The sequence below is a fragment of the Rosa chinensis genome, chromosome 1 (genome assembly GCF_002994745.2).
Source record: "Rosa chinensis cultivar Old Blush chromosome 1, RchiOBHm-V2, whole genome shotgun sequence".
Taxonomy (NCBI): domain Eukaryota; kingdom Viridiplantae; phylum Streptophyta; class Magnoliopsida; order Rosales; family Rosaceae; genus Rosa; species Rosa chinensis.
Window position 1 is genome coordinate 616,640 of NC_037088.1, and position 11,482 is coordinate 628,121.

The 11,482-nt window shown below is 40.7% G+C and overlaps 1 long non-coding RNA gene across 3 annotated transcripts; it reads left to right on the plus strand.

The window, feature by feature from the left end:
• Positions 1-5,467: 5,467 nt before the first annotated feature.
• LOC121051099 lies at positions 5,468-7,861 on the plus strand. Of its 3 annotated transcripts, none has more exons than XR_005805106.1 (5): positions 5,468-5,947; positions 6,564-6,710; positions 6,814-7,142; positions 7,410-7,456; positions 7,603-7,861. It is a non-coding gene; the product is annotated as an uncharacterized LOC121051099 (long non-coding RNA). The 3 variants fall into 3 exon arrangements; XR_005805105.1 differs by having other exon boundaries at positions 6,814-6,938; positions 7,055-7,456; XR_005805104.1 differs by having other exon boundaries at positions 6,814-7,456.
• Positions 7,862-11,482: the final 3,621 nt, after the last annotated feature.

Genomic DNA, 11,482 nt, shown 5'->3' on the forward strand with positions numbered 1-11,482 from the left:
GCTTTGATCCCAATTTTTTTGACAGACAATCATTTTTGTTTAATAATGAAAATCAAGATGATTTGTATGCCGCTTGAGTTGCTACTATATATTATTAGGTGGTATAAAATCTTGCAAACTATTCCACGCTTTGTTTAAGGGCAATCTGGAAACAAATGGTTTATAGTTGTGTGAACTATAGAGAGAGCAAATGTCTTGAATTCTTGACAATCAAGCAAGCCTAGCAAAATGTTTTTATCATCTTTGGGCTACAGACAATCTAACAGGTTTCAGAATCTCTTCCGATGCAAAATATCAAATTATATAGCACATGTTCAGGTTGACTTCTGTAACTTGAAAAGCACATGTTCAGGTTGACTTCTGTAACTTGACAATCTCTTCCGATGCAAAATTTCTCTTTAGTGTACTCATCAGTTCATCCATGTCCCTTAACTGCTGATCCACTTGCGCCACAGCTGTAGAACCTGGTAAATATGGATTGATGGCAGGAGGAGGGTAGCCATAAAGTGCCTCAAAGGTGTCATTTCTATGGCAGAGTGGTAGGCAGTATTATACCACCATTCTGCCCAGGGAAGAGCTTGAACCCATTGGTGTGGTTTCTCTCCAACCACACATCTCAAGTACTGCTCAAGTGTTCTATTCAGATTCTCTGTCTGGCCATCTGACTGTGGATGATAAGTTGAGGATTTACTTAACTTTGTACCCTGCAACTTGAAAAATGATTCCCAAAATAGGCTTAAGAACACAGGATCTCTGTCAGATATGATGTTCTCTGGCATGCCATGTAACTTAGATATTTCCTGCACAAAAATTTGGGCTAGGGAAGCTGCAGTATAGAGGTGAGCCAAGGGAATAAAATGAGCATATTTGGTCAGTTTATCCACGTACAATTACCCAAATAGTAGTTTTACCTTCAGATCTTGGCAAAGCATCAATGAAATCCATTGATATGTGGCTCCAACCTTTCTCCGGTATGGCAAGGGGTTGTAGCAAGCCGGGTGGTTTGATGGACTCATAGTGATTCTTTTGGCATATTTCACAGGTAGATACAAACTCTTTAATATCATGGTAGATACCAGGCCAAGCAAAACTCCGAACTATTCTTTTATGTGTTCTGGACCTCCTTGCATGGCCCCCTATTACTCCCTCATGAAATTCAGCTATTATTTTATGCCTCCATCCATCAGCTTGAGGCACAAACAACCTATTTTTGTAGAATAACCGTGAATTGTACAAACTGAAAATTTTCTTGCTGGTAGGGTCTTGTTGGAGTGAAAGTCTAATGTTTTGGGTATCAGGGTCTGAGTCACAGGTTTTTTGTATCTCAGCCACAAAATCATGTACGGGTCTAGAAGTCCCCAATAGTGAAGCTAAGCATGCCTCTCTAGAAAGTGCGTCAGGGGCAGCATTATTCTTCCCAGCCTTGTATTGTATAGTGTAATCATAGCCTAGCAGTTTTAGGAGCCACTTTTGTTGTGCTGGTGTGGTGATTTTCTGGTTCAGAAAATGCTCAATGGTCTTGTGATCAGTGAAGATTTTGAAATGGTGGCCAAGGATGTAGGGTCGCCAGTGTTGGACTGCAGCCACCACAGCTAGGATTTCCTTATCATATACAGATAATGGCAAGTGTCTCTGAGCTAGAGCCTTGCTCATGAATGCAATAGGATGGCCCTCCTATGACAACACAGCTCCAATTCCAAGATCAGAAGCATCACACTCTATGACAAACTTTTTGGAGAAATCAGGAATGGCTAAGACTGGTGTAGTAATGAGGGCTTGCTTCAACTCTTCAAAGGCAACTATAGCTTTTTCACTCCAATGAAAGCCATCTTTTTTTAGCATGTCAGTAAGAGGTTTGGCAATCATTCCAAATCTCTTCACATACTTCCTGTAATAACCAGCTAAACCAAGGAACCCCCTGAGTGCCTTAAGAGTTTTTGGTTGTGGCCACTGCTTTATACACTCAACCTTTGCAGGGTCTACTGCAACTCCCTTTGCACTGATCACATGTCCTAGATATTCGACCTTTGACCCCAAAACTACACTTACTTTCCTTGACCTGCAAAGAATGTTGCTGTAACCTTTCAAAGACCATCTCCAAGTGCTTCAAATGTTCATTTAATGAAGAGCTGTAAACTAAAATATCATCAAAGAAGACTAAGATAAATTTTCTAAGGTAGTCCCTGAGTACCTCATTCATGATGGACTGGAAAGTGGAGGGGGCATTGGTCAGGCCAAATGGCATCACCAAAAATTCATGATGTCCAGAATGAGTCCTAAAAGCTGTTTTGCTAATATCTCTCTCATCCATCCTTATTTGGTGATATCCTTACCTTAAATCCAGCTTGGTGAATATACTTGCCCCATGAATTTCGTCCAACAACTCATCCACTACAGGAATGGGATATTTGTCCTTCACAGTTGCAGCATTTAAAGCTCTATAATCAACACATAACCTCCATGTGCCGTCTTTTTTTTTTACCAATAACACAGGTGAAGAGAAAGGACTAACACTGGGCCTTATAATCCCATTTTGTAGCAGCTCACTGATAATTTTCTCAATCTCCTCTTTCTGTAAATGAGGGTATCTGTAAGGCCTTACAGTAATGGCTGCTGTATTAGGGAGTGACTCAATTTTGTGGTCCTTCCATCTTGCAGGAGGGAGTTGAGTAAGTGTCTCAAACACCCTAGAGTACTTGCAAATAAGGTTCTGAATTTCCGGTTGTACATTCGGTTTGGTATCCCAGTGGTAAACTGCATTAAGTTGGACCATGACTGCCTCTCTCTCCTTCCTCAGAACCTAGCCATGGATTTGCAGTTCACAACTGCTGCATGGGTATCCATTTTACCTTGCAAGATATGGTGTTTCCCTGAACTCTCAAACTTCATTCTCATAAGTTCAAAGTTCCAAACTATGTCTCCTAGAGTTTTAAGCCAAGTGGCCCCCAATATCACCTCACATCCTGACACAGGGAGCACATAGTAATTGGCTTTGAAATTATAATCTTGCAACTGCATTTGCACAATGACCTGTCTCTTAGTTTGCAGGATGTCTCCACTTGCTAATCTAACTCTGAGTGGTTTGATATGCTTGACTTCGGCAGGGATATTTTTTAATAAGCTGGGATGTATGAAGTTATGTGAAGCACCAGAGTCCACTAACACATGCACCCTCTTTTTATTGCATAACCCCTTTAACTGCATAGTACTGGGGTTAAGGTCCCCCAACATCTGTAATTGCAAGTCCTGATCAGGATTTTCATTTTTTTCCACCATTGGAGGTTGGACCCCCTCATCACCCTCAGGGTTGTTGTGTTCCTTCTCCGCCCTTTCCTCCTGTATCACCTCTATGACCATCATAGCTTGACCCCTCCTACAATTATGCCCAGGTCTGAAGATTTCATCACAGAAGAAACATTGATTTCTAGCCCTTCTTTCTTGATATTCTGCCTGAGTCAACCTCCTATTTCCTCCAGCTGGATTAGCTGCCACTGGTGGTTGTCTATTTGGGGTAGTTGGCTGTCGGATTTGAGCAGTTGCTCCTACCTGTGTGCTGCCTGGTCTATGGGGAGTTGCCTGATAGTTCCGGTTCTCGAACGATCCCCTAGATTGATTCCTCAAGTTCAACTCTCTTTCTTCATAAACTTTGGCTAATTCACATGCTTCATAGAGTGTTCTTGGATTTTTAGCTTTAACATCTGCTCTAATAGAGTCCTTTAGTCCCCCAATAAAACATGAAAGTAGTACCTGTTGAGAGAATCCCGAGGCTCTTCTAGAAAGTTTTGTGAATTGGTCCATGTAGTTTTCCACACTCCCCACTTGAGTCATCCTGGCCAAAGCTGCCTAGTAGTCCACCACATTATGTCCACTGAACTCCCTCATCAGGAGGTCAGACAATCCCATCCAAGTGTTTTTGGAATTCAGTTTTGAACATGTACCACCTGTCAGCAGCTCTATTAGAGAGATCCATAGTTGCTAGAGCCACCTTCCTTTCTTCAGGCACTTGATAAAAGTCAAAGTATTGTTCCACCTTGTTTAGCCACTCAACAGGGTCTCCCCCACTGAAGACACTAAATTCCAGCTTCATTTGTCTCATGGTTGGCAAATTGGGGTCAGAGGCCTGGTGGGTTTGCTGCTGAATTTGTTGATATTGGGGGTACAACTGATGTTGTTGTATAGGAATAAAACTCTGATGTTGTATTGGGGTTTGGCTGAACAATGGTAACGATGTGGTAGTGGTGGCAAATATAGGTTGAACCTGAGTAGTGAAAGGGTGAGTATGTGAACTATTTTGTGATGGTAACCGGGTACTTTGGTAATGAGGATTAGCGTAAGGCAAGGTAAGTTGGGGAGGTAAGCTAGCAAAGTGAACGGCGGAGTGGGAATGTGGTCTTGAATAACTCAAGGTGAAGGGATCTGGTCCACTGTGGGTACTTTGGTGTGGGAAGGTTATGGGATAAGACCCTCCAAAAAGGTTGAACGGTTGTGTCCCAAAACCCGTATGTTGGTAATAGTGAGTTTGGGTTATTTGTTCATGATTCTGAGATCTATTCAAACTAGATTCACCCCCATCAGCATTAACACTGTGGATACTTGATACAACAACCCCAGAAGCGTTGTTTATCAAAGCTTCACCATGACTCGGTAATAGGGGACCAGTGGTACTAGTATGAGAGGTAATTGGCACAGTCTCAGTGTTAAACTCGCTAGCAAACCCTAGTAGCGCATCTTTATCCCCCAGATTTAGTGGGTGGCTACGAAGAGATCTCGACACACTACCACTGGTGGCCACGGTGTTTGTAGCCGACAAAACTCCTTAAGTAGATGAAGCATACTCTAGCCTACCTGCTTGAGCTGGTGACCCCGAAGTTGGTGGTAGGGAACCAAACTGCAATGCTTGGGATTTTGGATCTAGGATGGGGTGGTCAGATCTATCCTATATAGACCTCAGTTCTTCCAACATCTCGGTACGAAATGATGTTAGAGACTCTTGATAAGCACTCATAGTCTCTTGGAGAGCATTAAGCCTAGCTGTGGTTTCATCCCTATGAACCTGTAGATCAAACTCAACATTGGAGAGTTCAGCAACACCTCCACCCGGAGGATGAGCTCCACTTCCCTTCAGCTTCACCATGGCCTTCAGATCGAGGGCTCTGATACCAGTTGATAGAAGACTAGCTCCTAACTTAATTATGTAAGAAAACAGAAAACAAAGCTAAAAAGAAGGAAAGATGATATTCATTCATGGCTGCTCCACAACATTAACATAATTTATACTAAGCTGAAAGCTAGCAGATCTTGACACTTGTCAAAGATCTAGACATAAGTAAACCCTAGACAACACAACTCTATCTGGACTGGCCACGTGCAAGGTATGTGCACGATCAAAATATAAGCCTATCTGCTAAATTAAAAACGGTGCGAATTGACAATCAAACTCTTTAAAGTCAGCAGCACTATCCCTAGCACCAATAGGATACCAACACGAAGGAAGAATCATAAAATCACTGTTTCTGAATTCGTCGGGGTTTGATCGGACTAGGAGTTTATGACATCGTGGTGGCGACGGAGTAGGAGGCTTGGTTAAGGTTTGAGTTTTCGGGAGCTATCTGCTCGAAATCGGTGACAATGGCGCCGAGGCTCGGCTCCGGCGACGCATCCGGCTTCAAGTTCCTTATCTTTCTGGTCATGATTTACGACCTCATCGCCGTGCTTGTCCACTTGTTCCCTATTCTCGCCGTGAGATTCACGCTTTGGTTTTCAGATTGACGCATGATAGATTTCTGATTCATGCTTTTCAAAATTCGGTAAACTTTTTCGCGATTATAAGTAGTGGTGAGAGAAATGAACGGCGGTGGAGAGTGGCTCGCGGCTTCGGCGACGTCTGGAGACTGGATGTTTTCTCAAGTTTCTGGAGAACAGACCGCCGGCGAGGAAGTTCAGGAAGGTACTCCTCTCGATTCTTTCCTTTCGTTTTCGGTTGAATTAGGGATTTTACTGTTGCTTGTCATTCTCATTCTCATTAATACTCGTTCCGATTTTCACTTGTTGGATGATTAGCTTTAAACTGATATTAGGTGAGATATTCATGTCTTGAATCAGAATTTTCATATTCCCATGAAATTAAGATGAATTAAAGTGGGGTTTAGCTAGTTTGATTATAGACGGAAGCACTTAAGTTTTAGTCTGCAGGGTTTATCATATATATAGTTTAGTTAATGGCTGTTTGCTCTGTGGCTAATCTTCGATGAAACATTTGGAGTTATCGACTTGGTGTGTTTTTCGAGCACTATATTGGTGCGCTTGAAGTATATTGGGTTTGATTCTATGAATTGTTGTAGACAAATTTCTGTAAATTGGGTGGTGGTCATCAGAGTTATAAGGGCGCCAGAGTTCCGAAAATACTCAAGACCTTTTTCTCTTTTTAGTTTTTCTTTCTCATTTCATTATGTTTTCTCCATGGTTATGAATCATGATAAGGATAGGGTTTTGATGCAATGTTGATTTTTCAAGGTTCTGTTTGCTCAGGTGTGTGATGAATCTATTCTTCTTTCTTTTATTAGAACAATTGATCGTCATAAACTTATGATTATAGCTATGGATGTTGCATTTGGGATGGAGTATCTGCAAGGAAAAAATATAGTACATCTTGATATGAAGTGTGAAAATCTGTTGGTAAATATGAGAGATCCACAGTGCCTGTATGAAAGGTTGGCTGGTTTAATTACCTTCTTTTCAGTTGTAGTGTCTTTTCACCCATAGTTTTTCTAACCATGCATGTGTTGGGACTCGCATCATATGTGCATTCTTCAGATTGGTGATTTGGGATTGTAAATAAAAGTCAAACAACAGACATTAGTGTCTGGATCTGTTCATGGAACTCTGCCTTGGATGGCACCTGACCTTTTAGTGGGAAAAGTCATATGGTGACAGAAAAGGTAATACTGATGCCAGCTTTTTACATATGTTGAAGTTTCAGGCTCTTATGATTATTGACTCTTCAAATTGGTGACTAGCTTCCGAGTTGTCATGTGTTGTTATTTTGATCTTGTAGATTGATGTTTACTCATTTAGGATTGTTATGTGGGAACTGCTTACTGGCGATGAACCCTATATAGATATGCATTGTGCTTTTATAATTGGTAAGAACCAATGTTTTGGGGCTTATGTTCTGTTTGTGTATTGTGAATGATCCCTTCCATTTTACATCTGGTAGGTTATTTCTATAGGTTACTGTTATCAATTTTTTAATATATGCACTCCAATCTTAGAGAAGCTTTACGTTATGTGCAGATAGAAATTTGATTTAAATTTCATTTCTTGCTTGGAATTGTCGTCACTATCGTCTACTTCATATTTGTGCGTGTCAAATTATCTTTATGAAGTGTCAAATATGTGGTTCTTACCAGCAATGCTTCAGGATACCCAATAGGAGCTATGATGACACGGCAGCAAGGTGAGTTTACCTATTTACTGATTTCACTCTACGGAACTTAATTATATCGCTGTTTTGTCTTTAGTAGTGTTGAACTGACTTTGGCTTCCTTTACATGTTTTTCTTATTTTGGTTGGGGACTATGGTACTCTGATATCGAAGCCCAGCTTTCCTTTTGAAGACGTGTATATAATAAATTAAATGTGAGTACCATAGTGAAAGCTATGTCATGAGATATAGCTTTGTGCTTCCAAATTAGACTACTGCACCAATTTTTGTTATTTTTCATTTTCAGCATATACTTCTTCATCTCAGATGTTACATTCAGAGACATCATTTTATATGTCCGGCTTATGCTTTCGTCCAATGTAAACTTCATCATTTTATAATGGCTATGTAGAGCACGGTAGCCTAATAAACCTCATACTTGACCTGGTGTTATTGTTTAGATCATATATGACATGATGATTTGCTTCAGCTATCACATTTTATTGTTTCTGCATATAGGGACAGACGTTGTCTTATTGAATGAGCATATGATGTTTCATGACCTAATGAGCAAAATAAAAAGAAAAATTCTGTAAGTTTTAGTTTCAAAACCTCAAAAGCATAAAGTCTCAATACAATGATATTTTGTGTTAGTTCCAAAAGCAGTTCATAACACACATAAAACACCAAAATGAAATACCAAACAAAATAGCATCAAGCCACTACTACAAAAATTGAATCAGACGACGGCTAAAAACCGTCGTCTGATATGAAGGCAAACCGTCGTATATCGAGGCGCCGTCTGATGAAGGTCGATTGTAGGGAACCGTCGTGTGAAGAGCTCGGCAGCCTGTCGACAGCATTAGCTGTTGCGTGACTATTCTTCAGACGACGGGCTACTTTAGAAACTGTTGTGTGATTACAATTCAGAGGTCGCTTTATTTTATGTCCGTTGTGTGACTTTCATTCAAACGACAGTTTTTCAAAGTATTCATTATCTATTTTACATTCAGACGACAGTTTTTATTTTTGGGTCATTGTGATTATTGTGCACATACGACAGTTTTTGTGATTATTGTTGTCCTAATAGAATGATTCAATGCATTGTATATACTGAAACTGAAATAAAAAATGATCAAATTAATAGTAGTTGATCAATATATAGAAGAAATTGTTATAATCCACATCATGCACCAAAATAAATTGTGCAAAGGTAATCTTTCATCTACAAAAAGAGTACATCTAACACTACTCTCCTAGCAATATACATCCAGAAATTTACTTAAGAAGTCTAGCTTTGCAAACTTTGCTGCTCTCATGGCCTCATTGGAGTCTAGCTTTAGAAGTTTCTGTGGGAGCTTTTTGCTCTCTTACAGTAGTTCCAAGTTCCAACTGCATATGGATCAATAGTTCACTGAGGGGTACACATGCCAAAACAGAAACACTGCAATTCAATTATACCCTTTCTCACCAGTCAATGCTAGGATCATGTACCTGAGATTAGAAAAAAGGAAACAACATACTTATTCACATAGGTTAATGAAATACTGAATTTATACATGTTCTGATCATTTAGGAAAGGAAACAACAAACCGGACTATAGTAGTGTGATCAAGTAAAGAGCTTACACGTTTTGCACCAGCTTGAGCACAAAAGATAGAAAGAATTCATGATGATAACTGCTATTTTATATTCTTCCTTCTAAGGTAAGATTTTATACCTTCAAATGTTCAAAACATAATATGCTATTTTAGGCCTAATGCATCCCTCCCACCCTCAGAACCGGAGCCAGGACTTACTAGCCTTGTGCATCCTTACACAAGCTAAAATACCTATATAACGAACTTACTGATACCCATTTCTAGAAATCTCTTCTTGGATGGCAGTGGTCACATCTATAAAACAATAGTAGCACGAGAGATATACTCAACCCTAATCCGATGCATGTATACAACGTACCTAGCTCATGATAGGGTAGTCATTCTGGACAAGTCAGTGAGGCGTCAAAATCTCCCACTGAACTTTTCAAACTAGTTTTAGTAAGTGTGATTTTTTCCTTATTGGCACCCATCAAAGGATTGTCTTTTGCCAATATATAACAAGAACTATTGTCCTAAAGCGATTAATAATTGAAGAAAAGTGACCCTAGCTATGACCTGCCTAACATAGTTAACTAATCGTGGTTTTTGTTGAAGGATATCGACATAATGTGTGCCTCTACAAACTAGGGTTTAGAGTTGTAATAGGAATGTGTTTTAGGTATTCAATTGTAATCGGATTCTATTACCTTTTGGGTACCTTGTAACTCCCTATTTAAAGGGTTCCTATTATCAATGATAACACACAATTCTATTTTCCTACAACACGTTATCAGCACGAATTCTAACCCTAGCTTCAGAAGATAAAACCCTAGAACTTCTTCACTGCCGCCAACCCAAAACAAAAAAAAAAAAAAAGAGGAGAGGTCGACTAACAGCAGCGCTCCCGTGCCCACGTCGAACTGCACCAGCAGCCCAGCCTCCTGCGCAGCCTCCCTACATCCTGCAACCCGCGCACCACTGCTGCCCCAGCCCTCCTCCGATCAGCACATCGCCTGCTTCCCTGCACCCATACCACCGGCGAAACTGCAACAGCAAGCTCACTGCAGCAGCCCTCCTCCGCATAGCCCAACAGCCCTCCGCCCTGCCCAGCAGCCCCGGCCTCCGATCTGCAGCAGCCCAAGCCTCCCTGCCTCAGCTTTTCAGCTTTCCTGCCGAGCAGTCCAGCTGCCTCGCACACTAAAAAAAAAATAAAAAAAAAGGAGGAAGAAAAAGAAAAAAGGAGGAAGGGAGAAGGGCAGCCCACCAACTGCCAATTTCCAACCAAATTACAGCAATTCTAATTTAGCTACACGCCTGCATCAACACGCGCGTGTATAAAGAATTGTGAAGCAAAACTTCAAATTATCAAGTAAGTTTTTACGATTAAAGTTCCTGCTTTCTTGTATTTAAATTCATTTTATTTTCTGCATAATATTGGAATATATGTTGCCAAATGATTTTGAGTACTTAACAAAGCGGAATTGTGGGGATTTACGCTTAACGAACTAAGAGTGTTCGTATGAACTAAGAGTGTTCATAATTAAACGAACTAAGAGTGTTCGTGTGAACTAAGAGCGTTCACAATGCTTGGACTAAGAGCGTCCGTAAGCATCAAATTGTGACCATATTAAAACATCATTGTTGGTCTAATCCAAAAGAGATTCTTGGAAATTGATTTCTTGGTAGCATAGCTCGGAAATCTTATTATTTTAGTTTTCGTGGAAGTTTAGCTCCGAAACTAATATATCTTCTCTTCTTATTTTCAGGATGTCGAATGAACCTAGACTCGACTTTCCCATGCTTGACTCAACAGGCTCGGATTACCACAGTTGGGTAACCGATGTTGAGAACCATCTCACTTCAAAGGGAATATTACCTATAATCCAGGCACCTAACCCGGATATTGAGTTCAACCGAACATCTACAAAGCATGCTCAAGCAGTTATCTTGATGCGACGCCATATGGATAAGGCACTCAGATTGGAGTATATGTCGATCAAGAATGCAAGAGAGCTATGGGTAGCGCTAGAAGAGCGCTTTGGCAATGTCCAAGATTCCCTCCTCCCTGACTTGAAGGTTCAATGAAACAATCTGCGCTTTGCTGACTTCAAGTCTGTTGCTGAATATAATTCAGAAGCTCTTCGCATACAGTCCATGTTGAGGTTTTGTGGACAACCTGTCACAGAGCAAGAGCTAATTGAGAAAACTCTCTCCACCTTCCATGTTTCAGCCATTTTGGTATCAAAGCAATACCGTACTGAAGTCAATGCTGGACGAATCACGAGGTTCCATCAGCTTATTAATATTATATCTGTAGCTGAGAAACATGATAACATACTCATGAGGAATTATAATTCAAGACCCATTGGAACTAAGAGCGTTCATGAGGCGAATTATAATGCACCCAAAAGAGGGCGCAAGGAGCGGTACCCTAAGAATGGGGGCCATGAGGGACGTATGGGCCCATATAACCGCCCTA